Below are 15,000 nucleotides of genomic sequence, written 5' to 3'. Positions count from 1 at the left end.
AGCCCGGTTTGCCCCGGGTGCGCACCTCGCGTGCACCTTCGCCGCGGTGGGCACCATGGCGTGCACGAAGTCGGAGCCCGGTTTGCCCCGGGTGCGCACCTCGCGTGCACCTTCGCCGGGGTGGGCACCTTGGTGTGCAGACCTTGGCTGGGTTGCGCGCCCTGGTGGGCACCATGGTGCGCACCAAGGAGCGCTCCGAAGTGTGCTCCAAGGTGCGGCCTGCACGAAGTCGGAGCCCGGTTTGCCCCGGGTGTGCACCTCGGGTGGGCACCTTGGTGCGCATGCCTTGCCTGGGCTGCGCACCAGGGCGGGCTCAAGATGGCACCCGCGTTCCTTTTTTTTCACTATCTTTCAAAACGGAAATTTTAAAATCTCATTTTTTTTTGCCTTTTTCTGGAAATTAGTGAAGGCAGCGCATCAAAGGTGCGCACCTCGCTGCCCACCACGGTGCGCAACGCCGGTGGGCACCCGGGAGTGCTTCGAAGTGTGCTCCAAGGTGCTGCGTGCACGTTGTCGGAGCCCGGTTTGCCCCGGGTGCGCACCTCGCGTGCACCTTCGTCGGGGTGGGCACCTTGGCTGGGTTTGCCCCGGCTGCGCTCCGAAGCGGGGTTATTGGAGCGCCGCCTCTTTTTTTGTCGGAGCGTTTGGTGGGGTTTCTCGCATTGGCTCTTCCGAGGCCCGGTTGCCACCCTGGCGCGCACGAAGTCGGAAGTAGGGTTAATTGCCCGGGTGCGCACCTTTGCCAGGGTGGGCACCTTACCTGGGCTGCGCACCAGGGCGGGCTCAAGATGGCACGCGCGTTCCGTTTTTTTCACTATCTTTCAAAACGGAAATTTTAAAATCTCCTTTTTTTTTTGCCTTTTCTGGAAATTAGTGAAGGCAGCGCATCAAAGGTGCGCACCTCGCTGCCCACCTTGGTGTGCTCTGAGGTGCGCACCCGGGAGCGCTACGAAGTGTGCTCCAAGGTGCGGCGTGCACGTTGTCGGAGCCCGGTTTGCCCCGGGTGCGCACCTCGCCTGCACCTTGGCCGGGGTGGGCACCTTGGCTGGGTTTGCCCAGGGTGCGCTCCGAAGCGGGGTTACTGGAGCGCCCCCTCTTTTTTTGTCAGAGCGTTTGGTGGGGTTTCTCGCATTGGCTCTTCCCAGGCCCGGTTGTTGGGTGCGCTCCCACCCTGGCGCGCGCGAAGTTGGAAGTTGGGTTAATTGCCCGGGCGCGCACCTTCGCCAGGGTGGGCACCTTGGTGCGCACACCTTGGCTGGGCTGCGCACCAGGGCGGGCTCAAGATGGCACCAGCATTCCCTTTTTCTCACTATCTTTCAAAACGGAAATTTTAAAATCTCGTTTTTTTTTTGCCTTTTATGGAAATTAGTGAAGGCATCGCATCAAAGGTGCGCACCTCGCTGCCCACCTTGGTGTGCTCCGAGGTGCCCACCACGGTGCGCAACGCCGGTGCGAACCCGGGAGCGCCCCGATGTGTGCTCCAAGGTGCGGCGTGCACGAAGTCGGACCCCGGTTTGCCCCGGGTGCGCACCTCGCGTGCACCTTGGTGCGCACACCTTGGCTGGGTTGCGCGGCCTGGTGGGCACCATGGTGCGCACCAAGGAGCGCTCCGAAGTGTGCTCCAAGGTGCGGCGTGCACGAAGTCGGAGCCCGGTTTGCCCCGGGTACGCACCTCGCGTGCACCTTCGCCGGGGTGGGCACCTCGGCTGGGTTGCGCGCCCTGGTGCGCACCAAGGAGCGCTCCGAAGTGTGCTCCAAGGTGCGGCGTGCACGAAGTCGGAGCCCGGTTTGCCCCGGGTGCGCACCTTCGCCGCGGTGCGCACCATGGCGTGCACGAAGTCGGAGCCCGGTTTGCCCCGGGTGCGCACCTCGCGTGCACCTTCGGCGGGGTTGCGCGCCCTGGTGGGCACCATGGTGCGCACCAAGGAGCGCTCCGAAGTGTGCTCCAAGGTGCGGCGTGCACGAAGTCGGAGCCCGGTTTGCCCCGGGTGCGCACCTCGCGTGCACCTTCGGCGGGGTTGCGCGCCCTGGTGGGCACCATGGTGCGCACCAAGGAGCGCTCCGAAGTGTGCTCCAAGGTGCGGCGTGCACGAAGTCGGAGCCCGGTTTGCCCCGGGTGCGCACCTCGCGTGCACCTTCGCCGCGGTGGGCACCATGGCGTGCACGAAGTCGGAGCCCGGTTTGCCCCGGGTGCGCACCTCGCGTGCACCTTCGCCGGGGTGGGCACCTCGGCTGGGTTGCGCGCCCTGGTGCGCACCAAGGAGCGCTCCGAAGTGTGCTCCAAGGTGCGGCGTGCACGAAGTCGGAGCCCGGTTTGCCCCGGGTGCGCACCTCGCGTGCACCTTCGCCAGGGTGGGCACCTCGGTGCGCACACCTTCTCAATGTTTTCTTGCCTTTTCTGGAAATTGGTGAAGGCAGCGCATCAAAGGTGCGCACCTCGGTGTGCTCCGAGGTGCGAACCCGAGAGCGCTCCGAGGTGCCCACGAAGTCGAAAGTCGGGTTAATTGCATTGTTTTCCCCGGGTGCGCTCCGAGGTGCGCAACATCGGCGCGCACCAAGGAGGGCTCCGAAGTGTGCTCCAAGGTGCGCACGATGGCGTGCACCTCTGGTGCGCACGATTCGGAGCTCGGTTTGACCGGGGTGCGCACACCTTGGCTGGGTTGCGCACCTTTTGTGCGCTCCAAGGTGCGCACGAAGTCGGAGCTCGGTTTGCCCCGGGTGCGCACCTTCGCCAGGGTGCGCACCTTGATGCGCACGCCTTGGCTGGGCTGCGCACCTTGGTGGGCGCCATGGTGCGCACCTTTCGTGCGCTCCAAGGTGCGCACGAAGTCGGAGCTCGGTTTGCCCCGGGTGCGCACCTTGGTGGGCGCCATGGTGCACTCCGAGGTGCCCAAGATTGGTGCGCACCAAGGAGCGCTCCGAAGTGCGCTCCAAGGTGCGCGCGAAGTCGAAAGTTGGGTTAATTGTCCGGTTTGCCTCGGGTGCGCACCTTGCGTGCACCTTCGCCAGGGTGGGCGCCTTGGTGCGCACACCTTGGCTGGGCTGCGCACACCTTGGCACCCGCGTTTCCTTCATTTTAAATTTTTTTTTTTTACAATCTCTCAAGTGGGAAATTCTATAATCTCAACTTTTTTTGCCTTTTCAGGAAACTTTTGAATGGAGCGCATCATTGGTGCGCTCCGAAGTGTGCTCCAAAGCTCTCTCCAGCTGCGTGCACCTGCCCCGGCCGCGCACCCGGCCCCGCCCAGCTTCGCTCACCTGTCCCGGGCGTCTGGTGCGGAACCTTAGAGTAAGAAACATCACCGTGCACCTTGGCCAACGTGCGCGACTCGACCGAGCGCGCACTGGCCGAGGTGCACACCGATTTCACCTGGGTGCGCGCGCAGCACCTCGGGCGCACCGGGGTGCGCGCACAACGCCCGGGTTGCACCGTGGCCTGTGTGCTCGGGGCGCCTCGGGTGCGCGCTCGGTGTCGCCCCCGCGCGCGCGGTAGTGCGGGCAGCGCACCCCGGCCCGGCCCGGCCCCGACGAGAACGCAAACGGGCAAAAGGTTTATTCAAATAGCATTGCGACGCCCGGCGAAAAACTAAAAAAGGGTGCAACACCGGGACTTCCCGGGAGGTCACCCATCCCAGTACTACTCCGGCCCAAGCGCGCTTAACTGCGGAGTTCTGATGGGATCCGGTGCACTAACGCTGGTATGATCGCACCCGTTATGAGCTTGTCGCAGTGTGTACTTAGCAAACCGCGACCCACGTGCGAATCCACCCCGGCCACCCACCCCCGTCGAGGTGCACACCCTCCCTCGCGAAGTGCGCCCCGTTCGCCAAGTGTGAGCCCTGCCCGGGTGCGCGCACCTTGCTAGGGCGTCGGGTGTGCACCCGGCCCGGCCTACGTGCGTGCACCTGGAGGGGGCGTCGTGTGCGTGCAGTGTCCCGTCTGCAACGCGGTGCCCACACACCACCTCGGGCGCAACGACCTGCGCTCACATGTGGGCCGAGTGCACCTTGGTGCATGTTCGGGGCGCCTCGGGTGCACGCTCGATCTTGCCCCGGTGCACCAAGGCGCTCGGTTTGCCCCGGGTGCGCACTTGGTGCAAGGTGGGCACCCAAAATAGGGATCAAGCACCAAAACACAAGTTTCGGGATGCAAAATGGGACCCAAGGACCACAAATGCGTTCCAAGACCCATGATGGGTCCACGAGAACAAAAATGTGTTCCGAGACTTAATAAACAAATATTGGGTTTTAGGAGAAGAAACATGCTCTGATGCCCAAAACGAGAATCGACCCCGAAAAGGCCACAGGCCAAAAGTGGGATGCGAGACAAAAAAAAATGGGACCCGAGGACCAAAATTGGGTTCCCAGGTCGAAGACAGGGCAACCGGACAAGAAACGACCTCTAAGGCTCGAAATGAGTCCCGACGACTAAAACTTGACAAGAAGCACCCATCAGGCACCCAACTCGACACCCATGGGATGCCGACCCACCCGGGCTTCCACCTAGCACACCTTGGCACCCACCCACCCTCGCACCCAACCTCGCACCCAACTTAGCACCTTTGAACCCACATTGGCACTCACCCTGACCCTGGCACCTTGGAACCCACATTGGCACTCACCTTGACCCTGGCACCCACCTTTGCACTCACCTTGGGACCCACCCTGGCTCCCACCTCGGCACCCACCCAGACACCCACCTTGGTTCCTTGGCACCCACCTTGGATCCTTGGCACCCACCCCGACACCCACCTTGGCACGCAACTTGGCTACTTGCCACCCACCTTGGCTCCTTGACGCCCACCCCGACAACCACCCCGTGACCTACCCTGGCTAGGGTTGGTGCACACCCACCCTGGTGCCCACCTTGGCACCCACCCTATGACCCACCTTGGCACGCACCTTAGTACCCACCCCGTTACCCACCCTAGGACCCACCCCGTGACCCACCTTGGCCAGGGTGGGTGCACCCACCCTGGTGCCCACCTTGGCACCCACCCATCCTAGCACCCAGCCTGTGACCGGGCTTGGAACCCAACCTTGCACCCGCACCCGTCTTGGCCAGTGTGGGTGCGCACCCATCCTGGCACCCACGTTGTGACACACCCTTTAACCCACGCACCCTAGCACCCACGTTGGCACCCACCTTGGAACCCAACCTAGCAACTTGGCACCCACCCCGTGACCCACCTTGGCATCCACCATAGCAGTCGCCGACTTGGCACCCACCTCGGCACCCACCTTGACACTTGTGGACCCACCTTGCCACTCACCCTAGCATCGACCCATCCTAGCACCCACCCTGGCACCTTTGCACCCTAGCACTCACCCATCCTAGCACCTAACCTGTGACCCACCTTGACACTCACCCTCGCACCCACCTTGGAACCCAACCTAGCACCCACCCACCCTGACACCAACCCTAGCACCTACCCACCCTTGCACCCACCCTGTGACCCATCTTGGCACCCACCCATCCTACCACTCAACCTATCACCCACCTTCTCACCCACCTTGGCATCCACCTTAGCACCCACCCACACTGGCACCTTGGCACCCACCTCGGGCAAGGTGGGTGCACACCCACCCTGGCACCCAATTTAGAACCCACCGAGCATGTTACCCACCTTGGCACCCACATTGCAGCCCACCCTAGTACCCACCCTATGACCCACATTGGCATCCACACCCTAGCACCCAGGCACCTCGACACCCGCCTTGACACCCACCCTAGCACTGAACCTGTGACCCACCTTGGAACTCACCCTAGAACCCACCCACCCTGTGAACCACCTTGGCATCCACCTTAGCACCCACCCACCTTGGCACCCACTCTAGCACTCACCCATCCTAACACCCAACTTGTTACCCACCTTGGCACCCGCCCTCGCGTCCACCTTGAAACCCACCCTAGCACCCACCCACGCAGGAGCCCACCTTGGCACCCAACCTAACACCCACGCATCCTGGCACCCAACTTGTGACCCACCTTGGAACCCACCCTAGTACCCACCTTTGAACCCACTATATCACCAACCCACCTTGGCACCCACCCTATGACCCTCTTTGGAATCCACCCTAGCACGCACCCACCCTGGCACCCACCATGGAGCGCACCCTAGCACCCACCCACCTCGGCACGCACCTCAACACCCACCTTGGTGTGCGCACTGCGCCAACCTCTCAAAGACCCTATGTGGTGCGCTCCAAAGTGTACACCTTTGGTGCGCTCCAAGGTGCGCACCTTTGGTGCACACCGAGGTGCACACCAAAGTGTGCACCGAGGTGAGCACCAAAGTGCACTCCAGGGTGCACACCAAGGCGTGCACCTTTGGTGCGGTCAATGCAAACGAATTCGGAAGTTGGGGTCGATGTCCTAATCGCTGCTGCAGACTACACGTATGAGAATCGGACAAATAGCTTTATATAGGGGAGGTGTTGCGTTTGATGGGTCGACTCCCCTGGTTGTGTGCACTGCACCAACTTCAAAGACCCTGTCTTGTTTAAGAAGTCAAAAGTTGGGGTGGATGTCCTAATCATTGCTGCAGTCTACGCATGTATGAGAATCAGACAAATAGCTTATATAGGGGAGGTGTTGCATTCGGTGGGTTGACTCCCCTGGTTGTGCGCACTGCGCCAACCTCAAAGACCCCGCATAGCAGAAGAAGTCGGAAGTCGGATTTTGGTGAGCACCAAGGCGTGCACCTTTGGTGCGGTCAACGCAGACGAATTCAGAAGTTGGGGTGGATGTCCTAATCGTTGTTGCAGGCTACACATGTATGAGAATCAGACAAATAGCTTATATAGGGGAGGTGTTGGGTTTGATGGGTCAACTCCCTTGGTTGTGCGCATTACGCCAACCTCAAAGACCTTGTTTTCGTTAAGAAGTCAAAAGTTGGGGTCAATGTCCTAATGGCTCCTGCAGGCTACACATGTATGAGAATCGGACAAATAGCTTATATAGGGGAGGTGTTGGGTTTGATGGGTCGACTCCCCTGGTTGTGCGCATTACGTCAACCTCAAAGACCTTGTTTTCGTTAAGAAGTCAAAAGTTGGGGTCGATGTCCTAATTGCTCCTGTAGACTACACATGTATGAGAATCAGACAAATAGCTTATATAGGGGAGGTGTTGGGTTTGATGGGTTGACTCCCCTAGTTGTTCGCATTACACCAACCTCAAAGACCTTGTTTTCGTTTAGAAGCCGAAAGTTGGGGTCGATGTCCTAATTGCTCCTGCAGGCTACGCATGTATGAGAATCAGACAAATAGCTTATATAGGGGAGGTGTTGGGTTTGATGGGTCGACTCCCCTGGTTGTGCGCATTGCGCCAACCTCAAAGACCCTGCATTGCGGATGAAGTCGAAAGTCAGAGTTTGGTGTGCTACAAGGTGTGGTCGAAGGTGCTCACCTAGGTGTGCACCTTTGGAGCACAGGAAAAGTGCCCTCCAAAAGTGCGCACCTTTGGAGTGCACAAAAGTGCCCTCCAAAAGTGCGCACCTTTGGAGCGCAGAAAAGTGCCCTCCAAAAAGTGCCCTCCAAAAGTGCGCACCTTTGGAGCGCAGAAAAGTGCCCTCCAAAAAGTGCCCTCCAAAAGTGCGCACCTTTGGAGCGCAGAAAAGTGCCCTCCAAAAAGTGCCCTCCAAAAGTGCGCACCTTTGGAGCGCAGAAAAGTGCCCTCCAAAAAGTGCCCTCCAAAAGTGCGCACCTTTGGAGCGCAGAAAAGTGCCCTCCAAAAAGTGCCCTCCAAAAGTGCGCACCTTTGGAGCGCAGAAAAGTGCCCTCCAAAAAGTGCCCTCCAAAAGTGCGCACCTTTGGAGCGCAGAAAAGTGCCCTCCAAAAAGTGCCCTCCAAAAGTGCGCACCTTTGGAGCGCAGAAAAGTGCCCTCCAAAAAGTGCCCTCCAAAAGTGCGCACCTTTGGAGCGCAGAAAAGTGCCCTCCAAAAAGTGCCCTCCAAAAGTGCGCACCTTTGGAGCGCAGAAAAGTGCCCTCCAAAAAGTGCCCTCCAAAAGTGCGCACCTTTGGAGCGCAGAAAAGTGCCCTCCAAAAAGTGCCCTCCAAAAGTGCGCACCTTTGGAGCGCAGAAAAGTGCCCTCCAAAAGTGCGCACCTTTGGAGCGCACAAAAGTGCCCTCCAAAAGTGCGCACTTTTGGTGCGCACCAAGGCGCTGGTTCGGTCGTTGCAGGCGAGTTCGGAAGTTGGGGTCGATGTCCTGAGCGGAGGTGCAAACTACACAGGTGTCGGAATCGGACAAATAGCTTATATAGGGGAGGTGTATGCTTCGATGGGTCGACTCCCCAGGTTGAGCGCACCGCGCCAACCTCAAAGACCCTACGGTATGGATGAAGTCGGAAGTTGGGTCCGATGACCGATTCGATTAGTAGGTATGCTCATGAGGTCGGAATTTGGGTCCGATGACCTGCCATGTGCAGGAAGGCGAATGTTGACACTGTGCGTTGCAAGGTGCACACCAAGGCGCTGGTGCGGTCTTTTTAGTCGAGTTCGGAAGTTGGGGTCGATGTCCTGATCGGAGGTGCAAGCTACACAGGTGTGGGAATCGGACAAATAGCTTATATAGGGGAGGTGTATGCTTCGTTGGGTCGACTCCCCGGGTTGAGCGCACCGCGCCAACCTCAAAGACCCTACGGTATGGATGAAGTCGGAAGTTGGGTCCGATGACCGATTCGATATGTAGGCATACTCGCGAGGTCGGAATTTGGGTCCGATGACCTGCCACGTGCAGGAAGGCGAATGTTGGCACTGTGCGTTGCAAGGTGCGCACCAAGGCGCTGGTTCGGTCGTTGGAGGCGAGTTCGGAAGTTGGGGTCGATGTCTTGATCGGAGGTGCAAACTACACAGGTGTGGGAATCGGACAAATAGCTTATATAGGGGAGGTGTATGCTTCGTTGGGTCGACTCCCCGGGTTGAGCGCACCGCGCCAACCTCAAAGACCCTACGGTATGGATGAAGTCGGAAGTTGGGGTCCGATGACCGATTCGATATGTAGGCATACTCGCGAGGTCGGAATTTGGGTCCGATGACCTGCCATGTGCAGGAAGGCGAATGTTGGGACTGTGCGTCGCAAGGTGCGCACCAAGGCGCTGGGTGCCGTCGTTGCAGTCGAGTTCGGAAGTTGGGGTCGATGTCCTGGTCAGAGGTGCAAACTACACAGGTGTGGGAATCGGACAAATAGCTTATATAGGGGAGGTGTATGCTTCGATGGGTCGACTCCCTGGGTTGAGCGCACGCGCCAACCTCAAAGACCCTACAGTATGGATGAAGTCGGAAGTTGGGTCCGATGAACCGATTCGATACGTAGGCATATTGGCGAGGTCTGAATTTGTGTCCGATGACCTGCCATGCGCAGGAAGGCGGAATTTGGGTCCGATGACCGAGTTGATGGCGTGCCATGCGCAGAAAGGCGGAATTTGGGTCCGATGACCGAGTTGATGTTGATGGCCCGCCATGCACAGGAAGGCGGAATTTGGGTCCGATGACGATTTGAAGGCGTGCCATACGCAAAAAGGCGGAGTTTGGGTCCGATGACCGAGTTGATATTGTTGGCCCGCCATGCGCAGGAAGGCGGAATTTGGGTCCGATGACCTGACATACGCATGGAGTCCGACTCGGGGGCCGATGTTCGATTCGATGACTTGCATTGTGGGTAAAGTCGGAAGTTGTGGTCTTTGACCCGATTCGATGACCAGACTTCGGCTGCTTGAGAATCGGACAAATAACTTATATAGGGGAGGTAGTGTTCTCGAGCATCCTCCCCCCGTGCCCGTTTATGTCGATTGATGCTGGTGCTCGACTGGTTGGAGCGCTCGGATGCAAAAATCTTGCACCAGGATTTATCGATTGTGATGGACACGGCAAGTCTCCTGATTGCTATGCAGGAGCTCATCGTGAATCTCTATGCGGCCTTGGTATGGACTCGACCTGCGGAATGGTTCTGCAATGGTAGTCGCTCCAACACGTCCTTGCAATGGCCACAGAGGTGATTCGACTAGAGCTCCAGTCTAGCTTTTGGGTTGCTTGGCGGACTGGTATAGCCGCGATCGAGTTCGGCCATGAACGTTTTAGATAGCTCTTGGGCTTTCTGGGACGGAAGTCGGAAGTTTGGGCTGTTGTCCGATTTGATGACCATTCTTCGGATGTGTGAGAATCGGACAAATAACTTATATAGGGGACTGTGTTGTCTCACGCAGCCCCCCTCCGTGCCCCTCTATCTCGACCGATGTTGGTGCTTGAAAGGGTTGGGATCGCTCGGATTTATAAACGTGCACCACCATTTGTCGAGTGTGAGGGACGCGGCAGGTCTCCTAAATGCTATGCGGGCGCTCTCTGAGAATCTCTATCCGGCCTCGACACAGACTAGTCTTGCCTGAATGGTTTGGCACTGGTAGTCGATCCAACACGTCGTTGTTGTGGCCGCCTAGGCGATTCGATTCGAGCCCCCGTCTAGCTTTTGGGTTGCTTGGCGGATTTTGCCCTATCCGCAAGTGAGCTCGGTCCCTAAACGTTCGAGAAACCCGATTGCTATGCGCCGACTCTCTTTCTTGCGAGCCTCCATCTAGCTTTTGGGTCTCTACGGAACGGAAGTCGGAATCTGGGACCGTTGTTTGATTCGACGAGGCAGACTACGGTTGTGCGAGAATCGGACAAATAACTTATATAGGGGAGGTGTTGACTGGAGCATTCTCCCCCGTGCCCCTCTAACTCGACCAATGCTGGCGCTCGAAACGGTGGTAGCGCTCGGATTTTCATTGAGCGCCAGCATTGGTCGATTTAGAGGGGCATGCGAGATTCCCGAATGCTATGCGAGGGCTCTAACGGAAATGTCTATTGGTTTCGGTATGGATGCAATTGCGAGTGGTTCGGCAAAGGTAGTCGTTCCGATGCGTCCATGTCGTGGCCAAATCGATAATTCGATTTGAGCCCTCGTATAGCATTTGGGTCTCTCGATGTGATTCCGCATTCCAGTCCCTTTGGGCACTGCTTGAGCCGCATCCCAGGGGGTTCCCTTCCCAATAATCTGCCTCGCAACCCGATTGCTATGCGGTGAGGCTCCTCAGGCCGCCTCGGAACTATCTGTGTATCAGACGCATCGCGGGATAAGGGGTTGGCAACGGTAGTCGCCCCAAGCGCGTCCGATGCTTGGACCATTCCGAGGCGGCCCTGAAGCCTCTTCCGTCTAGCCGTTGGGTCCTTCTCGCCGCCATCCCTCGCCTCGCACCCCGATTGCTATGCGGTGAGGCTCCTCGGCCGCCTCGGAACTATCTGTGTATCGGACGCGTCGCGGGATAAGGGGTTGTCACTGGTAGTCGCCCCAAGCGCGTCCGATGCTTGGACCATTCCGAGGCGGCCCTGAAGCCTCTTCCGTCTAGCCGTTGGGTCCTTCTCGCCGCATCCCTCGCCTCGCACCCCGATTGCTATGCGGTGAGGCTCCTCGGCCCGCCTCGGAACTATCTGTGTATCGGACGCGTCGCGGGATAAGGGGTTGTCAATTGGTAGTCGCCCCAAGCGCGTCCGATGCTTGGACCATTCCGAGGCGGCCCTGAAGCCTCTTCCGTCTAGCCGTTGGGTCCTTCTCGCCGCATCCCTCGCCTCGCACCCCGATTGCTATGCGGTGAGGCTCCTCGGCCGCCTCGGAACTATCTGTGTATCGGACGCGTCGCGGGATAAGGGGTTGTCACTGGTAGTCGCCCCAAGCGCGTCCGATGCTTGGACCATTCCGAGGCGGCCCTGAAGCCTCTTCCGTCTAGCCGTTGGGTCCTTCTCGCCGCATCCCTCGCCTCGCACCCCGATTGCTATGCGGTGAGGCTCCTCGGCCGCCTCGGAACTATCTGTGTATCGGACGCGTCGCGGGATAAGGGGTTGTCATTGGTAGTCGCCCACAAGCGCGTCGATGCTTGGACCATTCCGAGGCGGCCCTGAAGCCTCTTCCGTCTAGCCGTTGGGTCCTTCTCGCCGCATCCTCGCCTCGCACCCCGATTGCTATGCGGTGAGGCTCCTCGGCCCGCCTTGGAACTATCTGTGTATCGGACGCGTCGCGGGATAAGGGGTTGTCACTGGTAGTCGCCCCAAGCGCGTCCGATGCTTAGACCATTCCGAGGCGGACCCGAAGCCTCTTCCGTCTAGCCGTTGGGTCCTTCTCGCCGCATCCTTCGCCTCGCACCCCGATTGCTATGCGGTGAGGCTCCTCGGCCCGCCTCGGAACTATCTGTGTATCGGACGCGTCGCGGGATAAGGGGTTGTCACTGGTAGTCGCCCCAAGCGCGTCCGATGCTTGGACCATTCCGAGGCGGACCCGAAGCCTCTTCCGTCTAGCCGTTGGGTCCTTCTCGCCGCATCCCTCGCCTCGCACCCCGATATGCTATGCGGTGAGGCTCCTCGGCCGCCTCGGAACTATCTGTGTATCGGACGCGTCGCGGGATAAGGGGTTGTCACTGGTAGTCGCCCCAAGCGCGTCCGATGCTTGGACCATTCCGAGGCGGACCCGAAGCCTCTTCCGTCTAGCCGTTGGGTCCTTCTCGCCGCATCCTCGCCTCGCACCCCGATTGCTATGCGGTGAGGCTCCTCGGCCGCCTTGGAACTATCTGTGTATCGGACGCGTCGCGGGATAAGGGGTTGTCACTGGTAGTCGCCCAAGCGCGTCCGATGCTTGGACCATTCGAGGCGGACCCGAAGCCTCTTCCGTCTAGCCGTTGGGTCCTTCTCGCCGCATCCCTCGCCTCGCACCCCGATTGCTATGCGGTGAGGCTCCTCGGCCGCCTTGGAACTATCTGTGTATCGGACGCGTCGCGGGATAAGGGGTTGTCACTGGTAGTCGCCCCAAGCGCGTCCGAATGCTTGGACCATTCCGAGGCGGCCCCGAAGCCTCTTCCGTGTAGCCGTTGGGTCCTTCTCGCCGCATCCCTCGCCTCGCACCCCGATTGCTATGCGGTGAGGCTCCTCGGCCGCCTTGGAACTATCTGTGTATCGGACGCGTCGCGGGATAAGGGGTTGTCACTGGTAGTCGCCCCAAGCGCGTCCGATGCTTGGACCATTCCGAGGCGGCCCCGAAGCCTCTTCCGTGTAGCCGTTGGGTCCTTCTCGCCGCATCCCTCGCCTCGCACCCCGATTGCTATGCGGTGAGGCTCCTCGGCCGCCTTGGAACTATCTGTGTATCGGACGCGTCGCGGGATAAGGGGTTGTCACTGGTAGTCGCCCCAAGCGCGTCCGATGCTTGGACCATTCCGAGGCGGACCTGAAGCCTCTTCCCTCTAGCCGTTGGGGCTTTCTCGCCGCATCCCTCGCCTCGCACCCTGATTGCTATGCTGTGAGGCTCCTCGGCCGCCTTGGAACTATCTGTGTATCGGACGCATCGCGGGATAAGGGGTTGGCAGTGGTAGTCGCCCCAAGCGCATCCGATGCTTGGACCATTCCGAGGCGGCCCTGCAGCCTCTTCCGTCTAGCCGTTGGGGCCATCTCGCCGCATCCCCCACCTCGCACCACGATTGCTATGCGGTGAGGCTCCTTGGCCGCCTCGGAACTATCTGTGTATCGGACGCATCGCGGGATAAGGGGTTGTCACTGGTAGTCGCCCCAAGCGCGTCCGATGCTTGGACTATTCCGAGGCGGCCCTGCAGCCTCTTCCGTCTAGCCGTTGGGGCCATCTCGCTGCATCCCCCACCTCCTCGGCCGCCTCGGAACTATCTGTGTATCGGACGCATCGCGGGATAAGGGGTTGGCAGTGGTAGTCGCCCCAAGCGCGTCCGATGCTTGGACTATTCCGAGGCAGCCCTGCAGCCTCTTCCGTCTAGCCTTTGGGGCCATCTCGCCGCATCCCTCGCCTCGCACCCCGATTGCTATGCGGTGAGGCTCCTCGGCCGCCTGGGAACTATCTTCGTATCGGACGCATCGCGGGATAAGGGGTTGTCACTGGTAGTCGCCCCAAGCGCGTCCGATGCTTGGACTATTCCGAGGCGGCCCTGTGGCCTCTTCCGTCTAGCCGTTGGGGCCATCTCGCCGCATCCCCCACCTCGCACCCCGATTGCTATGCGGTGAGGCTCTTCGGCCGCCTTGGAACTATCTTCGTATCGGACGCATCGCGGGATAAGGGGTTGTCACTGGTAGTGGCCCCAAGCGCGTCCGATGCTTGGACTATTCCGAGGCGGCCCTGCAGCCTCTTCCGTCTAGCCGTTGGGGCCATCTCGCCGCATCCCCCACCTCGCACCCCGATTGCTATGCGGTGAGGCTCCTCGGCCGCCTTGGAACTATCTTCGTATCGGACGCATCGCGGGATAAGGGGTTGTCACTGGTAGTCGCCCCAAGCGCGTCCGATGCTTGGACTATTCCGACGCGGCCCTGTGGCCTCTTCCGTCTAGCCGTTGGGGCCATCTCGCCGCATCCCCCACCTCGCACCCCGATTGCTATGCGGTGAGGCTCCTCGGCCGCCTTGGAACCATCTTCGTATCGGACGCATCGCGGGATAGGGGGCTGTCACTGGTAGTCGCCCCAAGCGTGTCCGATGCTTGGACCATTCCTAGGCGGCCCTGAAGCCTCTTCCGTCTAGCCGTTGGGGCCTTCCCGCCCCATCCCTCGCCTCGCACCCCCGATTGCTATGCGGTGAGGCTCCTCGGCCGCCTTGGAACCATCTGTGTATCGGACGCATCGCGGGATAAGGGGTTGGCACTGGCAGTCGCCCCAAGCGCGTCCGATGCTTGGACCATTCCGAGGTGGCCCTGAAGCCTCTTCCGTCTAGCCGTTGGGGCCTTCCCGCCCCATCCCTCGCCTCGCACCCCGATTGATATGCGGTGAGGCTCCTCGGCCGCCTTGGAACTATCTGTGTATCGGACGCATCGCGGGATAAGGGGTTGGCACTGGTAGTCGTCCCAATCGCATCCGATGCTTGGACCATTCCGAGGCGGCCCTGCAGCCTCTTCCGTTTAGCCGTCGGGGCCTTCCCGCCGCATCCCTCGCCTCGCATCCCGATTCCTATGCGGTGAGTCTTCTCGGCCG

General features: G+C 60.0%; 1 non-coding gene across 1 annotated transcript; it reads right to left on the bottom strand.

Annotated features, from left to right (window-relative positions):
• Window positions 1-3,593: 3,593 nt before the first annotated feature.
• LOC131869773 (5S ribosomal RNA) lies at window positions 3,594-3,712 on the bottom strand. Its single transcript, XR_009368147.1, has one exon. It is a non-coding gene; the product is annotated as a 5S ribosomal RNA (ribosomal RNA).
• Between the last annotated feature and the right edge of the window lie 11,288 nt (window positions 3,713-15,000).

The sequence above is a fragment of the Cryptomeria japonica genome, unplaced genomic scaffold, assembly GCF_030272615.1.
Source record: "Cryptomeria japonica unplaced genomic scaffold, Sugi_1.0 HiC_scaffold_264, whole genome shotgun sequence".
Classification (NCBI taxonomy): Eukaryota; Viridiplantae; Streptophyta; class Pinopsida; order Cupressales; family Cupressaceae; genus Cryptomeria; species Cryptomeria japonica.
This window is presented reverse-complemented; position numbering and strand designations above follow the sequence as displayed.